The sequence below is a fragment of the Engraulis encrasicolus genome, chromosome 11 (assembly GCF_034702125.1).
Source record: "Engraulis encrasicolus isolate BLACKSEA-1 chromosome 11, IST_EnEncr_1.0, whole genome shotgun sequence".
NCBI lineage: Eukaryota > Metazoa > Chordata > Actinopteri > Clupeiformes > Engraulidae > Engraulis > Engraulis encrasicolus.
The window spans coordinates 16,193,972-16,211,097 of record NC_085867.1 but is presented as its reverse complement, the minus strand read 5'-3'; the positions used below and the strand labels follow the sequence as shown (position 1 = coordinate 16,211,097).

Genomic DNA, 17,126 nt, shown 5'->3' with positions numbered 1-17,126 from the left:
GTCAATGGGATGGTCAAATGATCCGTTGTAGAGCTGGACCCCCTTCGACCCCCTTGTGCCATTTGAACACTGAATTTGAATTATTCCTTTTACCATTTGGAATTACGTGAAAACTACTATCACCTTGGTTTGACTTTACAACTCGACTGTTGTTTATTCCCACCTTATAACTGAAAGGGACTTCCACCAGTGTAATGGCAGTACTAGTCAAACACAGTCCCTCTTTTTAGTCTTGACGTACGTAGTAACACTTAACCAAACATGAACCTTTTAACTCTGCTGGTGTCAATGGAATGTCCACTACGAGAGATAGCGAGAACAGATGCTGAACAATACCAATGCATTCCTCAGTGGTGTGTGGCCTTTGTTTGGGAAACAAACTTCACTGGAGCTGTTATTGGGTGGGTAGAACGAGGAAATTGAGTGTTACATATCCACTGCTAAGCAAGTCGTGAAATGTCAAAACTCAGATCCTTCTTTTCAGTGAAAAAAGAAGCCATCTTCATCAAAGCACAATCCATTCGACATACTGTAAATCCTGCCCACTTCTCCACAGTCGACACCCGCTCATCCTGTTATTAATAAGAAAGTAGAAAAGAAAATTAGGGTGGAACTCAGACCTGTTAAAAGTTCCAATCTCACAGGAACCAGTTGCTTTGAAAAGGTTTGTTATTTGTCTTTTAGAATGTGGAAAATAACCTTCCATTATTCCATAGTACTTTTTAGTCTAGTAAAGTTTCAGATTTGGGCAGCTACAATGTTAAGTATACATGTGTCACACTGGTCTATGCCAATGCAAGTCACTGGCACCGATTCGGGGCATGGATACTCTCCAAGGACTGGCACAAAAGAAGTGCAGCAGGAGCTATGGGGCCAAGTGCCAAGCACATCTTGGATTGTGACTCCAGTCCAAATTACACACAGAGACTAATTTGACAATTTGCCTTTTATCACACTAGAGGATAGGATACAAAAGTGTTGGAGAGAGACTTGAAAAAAGAGAAATGAAAAAAGTGTCGTCTGTGATGTTGGTGTAGCTAAAAAGGTTCAACTTAAAAGGTTCCTCAAAGAACCTTCAGTTGGATTTGGGGAAGCCTAAAAGTTCTCTCATGAACCCAAAATCAAACTGAAGGCTCTACTGGGATTTTACATTTGTACAGTATACAGTGAGTTCAATAAGTATTTGATCCCTTGCTGATTTTGTTGGTTTGCCTACTAACAAAGACATGATCAGTCAATAAATGTTATGATAATATGTATTCTAATATGGAGAGACAGAATATAAAAAAGAAAATCCAGAAATTAACTTGAGAGAATATATATTAATTTATTTCCATTTCATCGAGCAAAATAAGTATTTGATCCCCTGCCAAATGATAACAGTTCCGGGCCCACAGACCAGATGGGCACTTCAACTTGTCATCTGAATTAAAGACACTTGTACATACTAACATCATTAGTAACATGCATAAAAGACACATTGAATCAGCAGAATCAGTCCATAGTATGAGTGAATCAGTCACACTCCAACCTCACCAGCATTGGAAAGACCAACGAGCAGTCAAATGATATCAGGGACAAGATTTTAGACCTGAACAAAGATGAAATGGGCTGCAAAGCCACACGAAAGAGACTGGGTATTAATGAGCCAACTGTTGATGCATTTCTTCCAAAATGTGAGGAATACAAAATGACTATCCATCAGCCTGTCTTTGGTTCTATACAAGATTTGACCTTTTGTAGGGATTTGATAATCATGAGAACAGAAAGAAAGCACCCTAGACCTGTACGGGATGAACTAGGCAATGATATCAAAGCTACTGGGACCAAAGTCACTGAGAAAACTACTGGTAGCACTTAATACCACAGAGGTTTAAAATCCTGTAGTGCACACATGGTGCCTCTACTTCAGAAGGAACCTGTGCAGTCCCACCTGAGGTTTGCCAACGGACATCAGACTGGTTTAGGATATGATAAGGAGGTGCTGTAGTCAGATGAAACCAAAATCAAGCTGTTTGGCATTAACACAATTCAATGTGTTTTGAGAAAGAGAACTGCTGTCTATGATCCCAAGAACACCCTCCTCACCATCATGCATGAAAGTGGTATCATTATGGTTTGAGGGTGTTTGTCTGGCCAAGGCACAGGACAACTTCACATCGTCAACGAATGGATGGATGGAGATATGTAATGTGCAATCCTGAGTGCAAATGTCCTTCCCTCCACCACTACACTGAAGGTGGGCCATTTTTGGATCGCCCAACATGACAATAATACACAACATACAGTCAAAGCAACAAAGAAGTGGCTCAATAAGAAGCATATTAAAGTCGTGAGGAAGCCTAGACAGTCTCCAAATATTAACCCTATAGTAATTCTATGGAGGGAACTGAACCTCCTATTTGCCAAGCTACAGCCACAAACTATTAATGTTTTAGAGATAATCTGCAAAGAAAAATGGGCAAAAATATTTTCTACTATATGCACAAACATTGTCATCAACTAAAAGAAGCATCTGACCTCAGTGCTAGACAACTAGGAAGTACTTTATCTTCTTTAGCTAGAGGGGTCAAATACTTATTTGCCTAAATTAAATACAAATAAATTAAAATATATTGTTTTATGTTATTTTCTGGAATTTCTTTTTGATATTTTGTCTCTCCATGTTTGAATACATATTATCATACATTTATAGACTGATCATGTCTTTATTAGTGGTCAAACCAGCAAAATCAGCAAGGGATCAAATACATATTGGACTCACTGTATGTGAAAGGTCAGGGCAGTGTAGCAGAAATTATGCATACTCTATGACAGATTCTCTTAAGTGAAGGGGTATTTTCGGGATAAGAAAAAGTTCTTAATAATAAAAAAAGCGTGTCAGGCAGGGCATTGCTTTATCTTTCTTCAAGATAAGGGCCCCAAGTACTCTGCAAATTATGTTAAAGCCTTCCTCAGCAGGAATTTGCCAGAGTGCAGGAATGATATCGGTCGGTCTCAGAGCTTCTGTCCTGGAGTAATAGGCAGTGACTTGCAAATTCTCCCACATATGGCACACACAAGCACTGCATGTACAAGGAAGGAACTGACCTCTCCCAAGGATTTTCCACTGAATGCTCAGATGCACTGCATGGAAAGTGAAAATCACAATCACACACTGCAGCAGAACCAGCGGAGGGTGAGGCAAGTGTACCGGTATGTGTGTGTTAATGCATGTGTGCGTTTGTGTGAGTGTCCCTGCATGCATACGGGTGTGTGTTCCTGTGGTCCTGCATGCATGTGTGTGTGCATGCATTCGTATGTGTATGTGCATGCGTGCATATGTGTGTGTGCATGTTCCGGCATGTGTGTGAGTGTATGTGTGCGTGTGTGTGTGTATGTGCGTGTGTGTGTGCGTGTGTGTGTGTGTGTGTGTGTGTGTGTGCGCGTGTGTGTGTGTGTGGTTGGGGGGGGGCGCTGAGATCTGGGGGCTGAGCAATCAGCAATTATCTGTTTAAACGGGTAAACCGCTGATGGGTACTCAGGGAATAAATTGTGGATTTCCGTGATCTATGGATCCTCGGATCTGAAAGGTAAACACCACAAGCTAATTGGACTCCAAAGCACCCATTACAGCACTCGTGTTTAGCAGCTGTTTACCTTTCAAAGGCTATTTGAGGAGAACAGAGAGATTCTTGGAAAACGTTTTGGTGATACAAGCCCTTGACGTCACCGTTGTTTTCTTCTTCTTTTTTTGTTCTAAATGACTATTTACACTTCCCAGAGTGTTGAGAGTGAGCCGTGACAGCTGTGGCATGTCATGGATATTTCACATACAATAATTTGCGGGTGGACGAGACTCCATTAGCTGGCTTTGAACTGTGCCATCCAAAACAATGGTTCTCTGCTCTCTCTTCTCTACTGGCTATGCTGTCCCCTAAGCCACAAATGCTTTTGACTTTTAACTACAACAACCACACAAAATGTTTCAGACAAACCCCCTCCTGTTTAGTTTTTAGACGTTAATCAACTGAGTCACTGTCAGTCCATCTTTCAACACCACCAGCACTACGATGTTGGTAATAAAACGGTACACATAAATCAACAGAGATCAATTACGGCATCGTTTCCCAGCATTGTCATTGCAACATTGTTTTTCTAATAGGCCGAAGTTTTGCAAGACTCCTAGATTAATTGCCTTGTAGGGTATTCCCCCCGTCCCTCCCTCCCTCCCTCTCTCTCTCCTTCTTTTAGTTTCTAATACATGGGGACGGGGATCTACTTTATATTCTATCTTTCTCTCCTCTCCATTTTCCCTCGGTATTACTCACACAGGCCTCTTTCATTTCATTCATTCATTCATTCATTCTCTATCTCTTTCCCCCTCTCTCTCTCTCTGTGTTTTATGAGTGATGCTCGGCATCACTAGCCAAGGATGCTGCCCTTTTGACTCCTGGCCTAGTTTTTGCCAAGCGTTTATTGCGCATGGGGCGTTTGTCCACTGCTGTGAGATTTGTTTGTGTGCCCAGTTGGTGGCGTTGCGCTCTGTGGCCAACCTCCTCTGTCTGTAGTGACAAATGAGTTGTTTGTGTGGCTCCGTGTGTACACTCGATCAATAATTACTGTTGGAGTCTTAGCCTCAGATTTTTTACCCCTTCTTTTGCTGCGGTCAACTTCCCCAGACAGAGGAACAAACCTCAAGATGAATGATTGTGTGTTTATGGTAAATAAACAGACAGAGACAGATAATCATGAGGAAAATTGCTCCTCAATCGCAAGTGTTAACACTTGAAAACCACAGTGGAATCTTCAAGCCAAGTCAAGTCAAGTCAAGTCAAGTGTACTTTACTGTCAAAAGTCTATGTAACAGGATTAGCACAGAAGTTTGAAATTGTCTTTACTTCAGTCTTCTTACAATAAATTGGTTATAAAGTGTCTGCCAAATTCAATGCAATGTAATACAATGTAAATGCAATCATCCTAGGGCCCAAGGCTTAGGACCTTCACAATGCCTCGTTGATATAGGCCTACTGTATAAGGTGGTAATCCTCGCTTCAGTGAATAAATGTCCAGCCCTGCAATTGCTGCATTTAGTAGTTATATCAGTACTAAGTCTGGACAACTGTGCTCATTAGAAGCAGGTGGTTTTGTGATTGGCAAGAAAGATATTGAAAGAAGAAAAATTCACACTCACAAACTAAATCTCACTATTTATTTATAAATTACCACCATGACCAAAAGCAATTGCATTTCGGCTACAAGCCTTCATCAGTGCGTGGCACCACGCACACCCAAAGACATTTATCGCGCACCCAAAGACATTCATTTTTTCCAAGAAGTTGAGCGCGTCCTCTGACAAAACTTGGCAAGAAAGATATGTCATTTGGCCTTTTCATCTCCCAAAACACATTAATGTTATGGACAGTAGGGTTGCCTGAGACATTCACAAATTTGCCAAGGCAGGGGGGAATGTCTCAGATTGACACTTTAGATGTACAAGTCAAGATCCAGAAATTGACATTGAACAGAGACAAAAAACAAAACCCTGGACCAGTAACCACATAATGCTTCACAGAGATGGGTGTTCCCAAAAACTAAACGTGACAATTTCAGTATGCGACAAGAGATTTATTGATTTCTCCTCTCTTATATTCTTGGATGCACTCCAGCGATGACCCAAATGTCACCACCGCCGAAGTGAAATGCCAATAAATCTACAGAGTGAGTTAATGTAAATTTCAATATCCTCAGCGTGCATGTCAGACAAATAAGACTACAGAGACTTCCTTAACCTTAAGCTGTCTTCTCATACTCTAAAGACAATAGCTCTTCCACTTCAGCTGTATCTATTTTGCTTCGTGACAAGAGCAGGCGCAAGTTATTGATACTGTAGTAGCCTCTTAGTGCAGATGGGGTCGCCGGCGGGCCTATTCACTATTTGCTGAAAATACTCAATTACATCATAACAACATTGCTATGACATTACCAAGAGCCTTAAGTAACAGATGAAGACATAGTCGTTACAATTTTGGTGACAGTAAGGTCTGTGGAAAGGGGTTAAACTGCTAACAAGGTCTTTCAGAGAAGACATATTCAACCCTGTCACTGGCGTATTGGAACAGCTGGCAGGTCTGTTTAATATCTATGCACACATGAAAACAATCCTAAATCATCTCAACATCCACAGTAAACCATCTCAACTATCCAACCAGAACCAGAAACAGAGAACGTGCAAACCATGTGTTTCCATAGAAGTGTAGTGAGTCACAATGCTGAGCAAGAGCATGTACTTAAGTATACAGTGTCACCACCACATCGTCAACATTTTTCTTATTTTGTATACACGTCTGCACACAAATGCTTGATTGGGTGTGCGTGCATGCGTGTGTGCATGCGTGTGTGCATGCGTGTGTGCATGCGTGCGTGCGCACACGCATGTCTGTGGAATGGGTTGGGGATGGGGGGTCTTCATAGGAGGACTGTTTCCCACACAAAGGTGTAGTCTTCCCACTCTTAAGGCTGATAACTCTCAGGATACAGCCTTCTCTATCTCGGGGCCCAGTCACCTCATTACCTCTCCTCTCAACATCCTCCACTGATATACGCGTCTGCTTCCTGACTTCAAATAAGCCCCTCTGTTGGGGAAGCAGCGCGTCTCTCCTCAGCAGATATTGAGGAAATGACAGACAGAACAGAACAAAGGCCCCGTGTGTTTTCAAGCGAAAAATTCAGTCGACAAAACTGTTTAACAGTTTTTGTCTTTAAAGTCTTAACGTGTTGGGAAATTTAACATGGATCAAGTCATTGTGTAAGAAATGACTTCCTCTGCTGTTCTGACAGACGTAGGATGATATCTCAACTATTTAAGAGTCAGATGTGTACAATATTGTTGCGCTGGGTGTACCTTATAGTACATGAGTAAAGCCCAGAGGATTTCCATATCACAGGTGACATTATCTGTCAATACTGAATTGTTTTTACTTGTACAATTAAAGACGTTTGGAAATGACATAAAAACACTAAGTTACGTAACGTAATGCTGTACATACAGAAGATTTTATCCACGCAAGTACTTGTCGGGAAATCAATGAACTATGACTGAAAAAGAGACTGTGAACATGTTGGTATAAACCTCTAGAAAACAATCAGCAATTCAATTACGTTATAGTCAAATTGCATTATCCCAACATGTACTGTACATTTAACATTCAGGATAACAGCCCTTTGCAGGCCTGCTTTCGTCTTGGTTTTCAATCCATTTCTAAACAAATGAAAATGTAACTGAGTCACGAGGCAAGTAGCCATAACACTCTCCTGTGTCTCCACTCTCACAACCTATAACTTGTCACATTCACCCCAGTCAATGGCATAATGGCCTTACCCATTACATTGCCATAAGGAACCAATAAACCTGTTTCATCAAGCTAAGAGCACCATGTCATAACATGGGGGGGCGAGTACATTTCATTTGTTAAACAGCGGGGAGGGTCAGACGAACAAGAACCTCCACCTGGGTCACAGCACGTAGGCTACCCCTGAGATCTGAACACTTGGACCTTAACCCAGGGGGGGTGGCGGTTGGATTGGTTTAAGTAAGTCCCACAGGGATTTACGAATGAAAAGACTGACATTGTTGTGTGCCTCACAGAAACACGGCCGGCATGAATGAATGTCCAGTGTCAGTGGCATTCAATCTGACCTTGGGTCAGTGGGTTCTCGGCCGGTGACCTTTTGACCTGGAAGGATATTCCCTGGTGTTTTCATCCCTAGTCTGGCCGTCCCCAGCTGGGTGCCATTCGTCTTACCATTCCCCCTGTGGCGTCTCAGCTTCCTCTACTTTCCACTTGCAGGTTTTCAGTTTAATGCGTTCACACATGGCCTCTGTTATAAATCTGCTTTTACCGGAATGGCAATGGCCAAGTGGCATTGTATTGCCAAAGACCCTGTGTAATGTGGTATTGAGTACTATGGTATGTAGTACTGCTAAGTCTTTGCAACGATTCCAGTGTTCCAGTTGCAGAGCGGTGCACTTCATGAGACTACGTGAAGTGTTCCCATGAACTTAAAGATGGCAATCATCGGCCCTATCGTGGCTCTAACGGAAGGGCACTCGCCTTACGGGCAACCTGGGTTCGATTCCTGCCCAGGTCCTTTGCCGATCCTTTCCCGTCTCTCTCCCCACTCGCTTCCTGTTTGTATCTATCACTGTCCTGTCACAAAAATAATAATACAAGGCAAAAAAAAAGATGGCAAACACCAACGCTTTTCATAAAGCCGTTTCCCATTTTATACTTTTTTACACTTCAGACATGGTGCCCTCTTATAATGTTGTTTTACCAGAAGGCTAATGACCAAGTCGTAATATATTACTAAAGGCTCTGTGTGCTAGTCATGGAGTTGTTGTGCCATTATAGTAAAGCTTTTTCAAGGAACAGGTTTTTCCCTTGCAGAATGGTGCACACTTCCCTTGCGGCTTCACGGCTTAATGTGTTAACACATGGCCTCTGTTATAAATGTGTTGTTACAGAAACGGCAATGACCAAGTCTTACTCTATTACTTATGACCCTGTATGTGTGAAGTAATGGTTGTGGTACCATAGTAGTGGCATTACTAAGTCTTTTCAACAACGGTTACAGCATTCCGCTGATGGAATAGCACACATTATGACTGAGGCTACGTAAAGTTTTCTTACGAACGTACAGACAAAAACTAACTCGCCATGAAGCCATTTCCCAATTTACACACTTTTGTACATATTAATAGAGATGTCATTGTCAATAATATACAAAAAAGGTTGATTTATGCATGGCACTTCACTAGCCTTTTACATATTCTGATGGTTATTACGAAATGAATGGGAGAGAGACATTTTCCGCTTGATGAATGCTGTAGAATAATCATACAACGTGTTTTCACAGTAAGCGATATAAGTGAGTGAGAGTGAGAGAGTGAGAGATGTACAAGGCCTGAAACAAAGACATCAAGTATTCCAATTACATATGACTGGTTCTTTCATTCAAACCACAGGGAAACAATATTGCAAACCGGCCCCTTTGTCTCCGAAATTTGACTGGAACCCAGCTGAATCAAAAAAGCAATTGGACATATGAATACAGTGACTAATGATGATGTATCCTTAGTTGACTGATTTAAGTCTGACTTTTGTCTCCTCATGTTTCAAGCAAATGGGACATTAAACCTCTGACTGGCTCGTGTCAGTCTGTGATGGTGTTGTCACAACAAGCTGGTCTGAATCCCATTCATTGAGAAGCGTGTCAGGGCAAGTAGACCATCTCCTCACAGCCACCACGCTCTGTCATCAGCCTTTAAAGGTGCACTGTGTAAGATTGTGGCCAGAGTAGGTATTGCAACTATGCTGCTCATTGAAACTGTGCCGCCTTCATGAATATTAATATATAATAAACCAATATTTACTAGTATGACCAAAGGACGGCAAGTTTGACAGCTAAAAATGCCCATTTCTGGACATTCAAAATGGCGCCGGAGAAGATCCCCCTTTTCATGCATGTATTTCCCAGTCATAATGAATACCGGTACTCAGGGCCGGTTCTGGCTTATTTGGTGCCCTAGGCGAGTTTGATTTCTGGCGCCCCCCCCCCCCCCTACCTTTGAAAGAAAAAAAAATCTTTCTTATACCTCACAGAACACAAGACTAATATCCTTAGTAAGCTTAACTAAATAGCATCAAGAACAATAACCGTTTTTCATCAAATGGATTTGTGGTTCTTTTTGACAGGCGACCAACACATCAGATTGAGTCGCATGAAAGTAGCTTCACTGTGTGGTGTGTTGGATGTGATGGTGATGGGGCCCCCAACCCCAGATGAGAGGGAGGTTATCAATGTGTTTGAATTGTAACGTGAAATTGAAATGTCAGGAGAGTGATACAGTACATTTGCATGTAAAATGCATGTGTAGACAATAAGCCTACCAAGGAGGTCTGCATTGATCTACACTATCTACAGCATCACAAAGCATGGCAGCATAACAATTTTAATAAGCTACACATTTGTGCTGTCTTCCAAACCAATTTAATTTCTGGACTGGAAATAGTGGTGCATTTGTGAGTAGGAGAATGAGAAGGGGGGTATCTATGTGTTTGGAGGGACAGGGTGAGAGAAAGGGAGAAGAGCTGTCACGCTATTGAATTTCATAATATACAAAATATAGTAAATAGCCTCACTTGTCTGCTGTGCATGGTTCTGTTACATGATTAATGTAGGCTATGTCATTCTGGTCTGGAAATTAATGTTTTTTTAAGCTTACAACAAGCAGGTAATTCATGTGGATGGAAGGAGATATGGCAGCTAAAATTGTTTTAAACATTGCACCAGTCTTACTTTACATTGCTTGTCAACCTAAGCAAGTATTATGATATCAGGTGGGTGTTAGTGAGTAGTGAGTAGGCTACTAACAGCTAGGCTACTTTACTGGATTTCATTGCTTGGCATACTTGGCTAATGTTAGCATGCTAACTAGCGATTTCTCTGATCAAAAACAAAGCTCTTTTTCTCTCTAATTCCAAATAGTAACCTCATAACTATTAGGCTTTCCATAATCACAAACGGTTGCTGATTAAATCACATAGTTCCAAAACACCTTCTGAAACTCCTGCATCATGCAATTAGTGGTTTAATGAGAACATAATAATCTCCATCCAGCAGAGCAGCACTACTGTTTGCGCTTGCCCCCTCTGTCTCTCGAGTGAGTCTCCAAATTCAAAATAGACCGCACGCTGTCACTCGTCCCGCCCCCTTTCTCAGAACTGTCTGTTTATTGGTTCACAGACTTCCCAGAGACAGTTGGAAGAGATATTAGCCTACTATTGGCTGAGGGGCGCTTTGCCGTGAGGAGCGCTTTCGCCACTCTTTGTTGATTGCGACTTCATAAAAAAAACTTCATATCGCAAAATTACGCATAGGAGAGCGCCATTTCGGCGCCCCTTCTTCACATGGCGCTCTAGGCGACCGCCTAGCCGGCCTATGCTAAAAACCGGCCCTGCCGGTACTTAGAATTTAATGGTGGTGGTAAGTATATGTTTAAAAGGTAGCTTAACATTTGTGAATGGACAGCATGAATTCTGGAAATGAACTACTACAAATATTACACAGTGCACCTTTAAGCCATCTCTTTAATCAAGAGAGAGTGCACTAGGAATGCCTTCAAACAAGACTCTCAGGGCAAATAGACCATTTCCTAACAGCCACCGAGCTCCATTATCCAGCCGTTAGCCCTTCCCACACAGCAGAGGACTCCGATGCGGAGCCGCGTTCAAGTCACCACATCCGTGTCACTGTCACATTCCTTTGGGTTCCACTTGGTGGATCAGGGTCGCCACCGTGCGCCGCCCCAAATTCTACTGTCAAAACGCGGACCATAATCGCATCCATATCTGATTCACAAACGCGGACGCGCTGTAAAATCTAACGGACGTTGGTACAGTTTTTGTTGGGGCAGACACGACCGAACAGCGCTCTCCAGTAAGTATTAATTTATTTATATTAGGTGATACACAAAGGTACAAAAAGTATATCTGAAGCTTTTATACTATCAATGCTTATGTCCTACACAATTAAGTTTGGACACCTAATGCAACACACTAGGAATGCATTCAAACAAGATGGCCTAACACACTTGCAACCTTTTTTTGCTGTTTTGCTGTTGGCTGCATTCAAACAAGATTGGCTAACACGCTTGAAATCTTTCACCCTCTTTTGTCGCCTTCCACTGAACGAGGTGTCAACCCTTGTTTTTCGTCTCCCGAAAATGAATCCGTAGGCCCCTACATATGTGAATCTGAGGAAGATCAAACAAGATCCGTCGAAGACGCTTACAAACAATATTCTGTGCCAAAAACCTAAAAGAGCCACAGGGGGTGTCCTCCTCCAGGATGCAGAGCCATCTTCTTGACACTGACTGCCTTGACTTGGCTCCCCTTGGACTTGAGAGACTGCACAAACATTTGGTTTTTTTTTAAGCGAAGCAGGCTAGAAGTGAGCACCACTAAAAAGGTGCTCTATAGGCCTAACAAGACAAAGAGCCTTGATGTTGAGGAAGTTACTACAGGAAAGCTAAATCGGCCGTGCTAAGAGTTGTCTGTCCCTATTCAATCAATGGCCGTTTAAAGAGCATGGCATCTCCTGCTGTCTACTGCCTCACCCTTTAGTTTTTTAATACTTGTGGATGGATGTACAGGCACTCCCCTCTCTCTGTCTGTCTCTCACACGCACACACACACGCACACGCACACGCACACACACTTTCTCCTCTGATACACACACAATCGCATGTTGTTACCTACCTTATTGTTAGTATTTAATAGATGGGGATAGATAGAGCTGTCTCTCTCTCCTCTCTTTCTCTCTCTCTCTCTCTCTCTCTCTCTCTCTCTCTCTCTCTCTCTCTCTCTCTCTCTCTCTCTCTCTCTCTCTCTCTCTCTCTCTCACACACACACACACACTCTCTATACACACACAGCAATGTCCCTGAAAATAGCTGTGCACTCCAGTCAGCCAAAGAGGTATGTTTTAGCCAATAACGGACACACCTTGGAGTTTACAGGCGACCATTTGATGTTGATGTTGAACGTGTTTCGCTAACAAACAGGCCCTCTCATTTAGACGGGGTTGGTTTCATCCAGGTTTTGCTGTAACCACCCCAGCCCCCCCCCCACACACACACGCATAGGAAGCCAGTGAATCTCTGCCAAGGTATTTATTTGAACGTGGGGCTAAATATGCTCAGGGTCACACAGAGGAACTCTTCATGTGAAAAGTTCTTCCATTTTGGCGTTTTCCATTTTTTTTTCTTCCCGGGGCTTAAAAAATTGGAAAGAGGGGTCACTCTGGTTCGGCTCTCTTCCTAGAAGCTCATTACATTACAGCAAGGCCTGGCCTGTACGGTACGTTTTGACGTCACTCTCGTACCACCTTAGCCCAGACAAAGAGCGCTCAGTATAGAGGCACATGCCTTGGTACCGGCCGCTTCAGCCACCGCTGACACGGTGGATGGGTGGGTGGATAGGGAGAGGAAACCGACTGCACCAATCCAACCAGACCGGGACAGAACAAGGCACAACCACCTGCTCCAGACTTGAACAAAATTTGGATAGCTAAAATTCTGTCTTGCATTTTGTCATGACTATCTTTTACAAATACATATATTTAGATTTTTTTTATATAAGGGTAGTTTTTTTTGCTGGATGATGTAAGTGAGTGTATGTGTTGGCAGTAGGCCTGTAAAGGTGCAATGTACTGTATTTGTACTGAACCGAACACACCTGTATCGAACCGAACAGTTCTGTACCGGAAGGTAGATTGACAGGCAACTGGTCATGTTTTTACATTATGCTGCCACTACATGCAATGGCTCATGCAGAACGCTGCCAGAGAACTGAAATCTCCGACCCAAAGTAGCAGTGTGAATGTATAACCGATACTGTACCGAATCGTGACCCCAAAATCCGAGGTACGTACCGAACCGTGATTTTTGCATACCGTTACACTGCTAGTTGGCAGAATCCAGTCACCATAGTCTTAGAGTCAAGATTACATATAGCCTACTGAGTCTCACAGTCATGAAACCAAACAGTCTGTTCACACAATACAACGGACAATACCAGCTTTTCAGATCCACACAGCCATGATTAAACTGTTGACTCTTGGACTTGTGGCATTATTACTACCCTAGAACCTAATTGCTGTTGGAAACATTCAAACAATGTTAAAATAAGGCTGTGTACCAACCCACTTCCTGTTGCAAGCAGAGTGTCAGCTTAAATACTGATGGCTGAACCACACACTCATCTGACAGTTAATAAAGAGTAATATCCACTTCATAGAAATGACGGAGGAGAGGAGCAGCAACATCCTGATCTAACCACAGTGGAATTGTCTTGCAGTCACAGTAATTGTTGATGGTGTGGGAGAGGTTGGGGACTATTCACAGTAGTGCCCTCCTAAAGGTTGATACATGCATGAATATTGCCAGCAGGGAGAATTCACAGAGCTTTAATTCTAAAGCCCATTCAGGAGGGTCCGTTTGTAGTATTGGCAGTAGTAGTAGTAGTAGTAGTAGTAGTAGTAGTAGTAGTAGTAGTAGTATTTGTAATAATAATAATAATAATAGTAGTAGTAGTAGTAGTAGCAGTAGAAGAAGAAGTAGTAGTAGCAGAAACAGCAGCATTAGTAAAAGTAGTAGTATAAGGATTTTATTTGTCATATGTATTGAAAGAAATATTGACCCCTTAGCGCAGAGCCTCTGTTATAACCTTATTGTCACCAAAACGGNTGGGGGGTAAAGTTCCATAGTGTCAAAGTGATTATAGTGCTTATAGAAGTTAAGCTGATGGTAAAAGTGGTAGTGAAATGGATCAAAAGGGTGTTCCTTCATAGGATGCCAAAACGTCTATAGATAGCGGCAACCCTAGCTGACTGTATCCAGCCATTTCACAGACTTCGCTCATATTTAGCTGTGGATTTAGTAGTCGTCATGTTTTAGCATCGGTAAACTGACCAATGAGCAAAGGCTCTGATGTCATGACTTCCTTCAGGCCAAGTCACAGAGTTCAACCAGTTACTGAAACCAGGCTGGCACACTGTGGCTCTATGTGAGGTATTCACTGGTTCACCACGTCATGCCCCTCATACGGCATGCTGTGAGTTAGGCCTATGTTATATAATTTTGTTCCTCACAACTTGCACTATAGAGTAAGAATACGGGTGTACAAGTAAAAGTAGAAGAACTCCTACAGTTTATACATGCCATTAGGTACACTGGAATCATTGGTGTAGAAACTGTCTCGTTGTTGAAATTAAATTAGTAAGAGTACTTCATAATAGAACCTCAGGTAAAAATGAGGAGAGATATCAAATTCAGCCTATGACTGAAAGATTATGAATGGCCATTCCACTAGGGGGCATTATCCACACACATGTACCAGAGTCGTATACAACCTGAGTGAACTGGTGCTGCTGAAAATATCCCTAGTTTCACCAAAGACAAATAAAGACATTCACAGTCGATTGTCTCACAGGTGTACACCCACCACAAACAACTGAAGTGTCCAAAGAAATCCAACCATGATATCAGTGGTGTGTGTGTGTGTGTGTGTGTGTGTGTGTGTGTGTGTGTGTGTGTGTGTGTGTGTGTGTGTGTGTGTGTGTGTGTGTGTGTGTGTGTGTGATTTTACATCCGGCTGTAGTCCCTAAGGTGCACAGCTTTTAACTCTCAGCACAGCAGAATGCTCCATTCAGCAGCCCAAGAAAGGGCGGCATTATTAATTTGCACCATGACACACTCGGCAACCGACCCCCACCCCCCCCACTACACACACACACACACACACACACACACACACACACACACACACACACACACACACACACACACACACACACACACACACACACCTAGTATTTGTTTTACCAGCTGTTTCCTCCACCAAGTATTCAAGCAACATTGAAACAGGGTCTCTGTGCACCCACCTACCCCTTATTCTTCCACAAGCCACTCAATACCACACACACACACACACACACACACACCCCACCCACACTCATGCATGCACGCATGCGCACCCCCCCCCCACACACACACACACACACACATAGGCCTACACACTGGTGTACACTCATCAACCACTCCCCACGCCACTCCCCGCACCCCTCCCTCAGTCCACTTTGGCGGCCTATACCTATACCCCTCGCTATCCCAGAAAGAGCACTCTGTCCCAGTCCCAGTATACCAACATGCCCCACAAGCGCTCTTTTGACTGGTGCAAGTGGGGGGAGCTCCACTCCACTCACTGGTTATACTGGAGCCAGTCTGTCTCATAATCCGTCACACAGACACATAGGAGGGGGATTGTATGTAGTACAAGTGAAAAGGGGCAACATATGTGTGTATAAATATAAAAACACAACGGGTGGAGTTAATTAGGACTAATTGGGAGAGCTGGATCAAGTTCAGTGGTTGCACCGCTGTATTGGGTGGATCGGATGGCGCAAAAGCTCATTCCAGCACACAAGTGATTTATAGACATGACAGGACCCGGAAAATTAAAACTATGTTTTCTTTTCACTCACTGACGCTCATTGCAAAGCACTGCCTCCTTTCTCATACACAATGAGCATCTGTACATGCTACGTACACATTCCAAAAAGAAATAGCCTATATATAATCAGAGGAAATTCACAACTGTTGTTGCTCATGATATTGTAAGATTTTTTATGTGGGGATATTAAATCCGACTGTTTACCATCACTTTATGCCCCTGAACATAATACTCTAACATCTCACACCCCAAAAATACTAATAGCCTGCAGTATTTTCACTCACATGGCCTACCTCTTCTTAATGGTGATCAACTTCTACAAGTAATTTTAATTTCTCTATAGCCTACAATAATAGGCCTACATAGGCCTATGCATAGTAGGCTATTTTATAACATAACAAATACCAACTTCTCTTTCTCAATACTTGGGAATGGCTTGGGTAAATATGATATCGTGATAATGATGAAAACTATGTAAAATGATTAGCCTACTTTGAGCTCAGTGGGCATAAAAAAACATCAAAGGCACACAAAAAACGCACGCACACACTACACTTGGACCAATAACTCCCCGTGCGTACCTAAACACCTCCGAACTAGTGTTAAAAAGAACAAGACTTACCATAAAAAGCTGGGGGTTGAAGAATCAGTGTGAGAACTGTTATGTGCAAGTGCCCATCCAAAGTGAATGCTCTGTCTCAGTCTGAACGGACCGACGTCACGGGCGCAGCAGCAGCAGCAACAGCCCCCCAAATCCTCAGTAGGTAGGTTACCTCTTCTAACGGGCCGTACCAAACCAATGGCTCAGGAAAGTTTTTTAGTCACTGTTTCAACTCACTGCCCCCACACCCGATTAGGGAGAGAGAGAGAGAGAGAGAGAGAGAGAGAGAGAGAGAGAGAGAGAGAGAGAGAGAGAGAGAGAGAGAGAGAGAGAGAGAGAGAGAGCGATTATGTTTGCCTTTCCCCCTCTCTTCATGTTCCCCTGGTTCCTCAGGAAGATGTTGTACTTCAGCACCGACGTCATCATCACTTTTGGATAGGCTACTATTTCAACAGCACCGAAGTAACATC

The 17,126-nt window shown here is 42.8% G+C and overlaps 1 protein-coding gene across 1 annotated transcript in view; it reads right to left on the bottom strand.

Moving 5' to 3' along the window:
- The window catches only part of hapln1b (hyaluronan and proteoglycan link protein 1b), a 42,022-nt gene extending 25,186 nt beyond the window's left edge, over positions 1 to 16,836 (bottom strand). Inside the window, exon 1 of the mRNA XM_063210030.1 lies at positions 16,678 to 16,836. The gene's annotated coding sequence lies outside the window, so the exon portion shown is untranslated. The remainder of the gene's footprint in view (positions 1 to 16,677) is intronic.
- Positions 16,837 to 17,126: the final 290 nt, after the last annotated feature.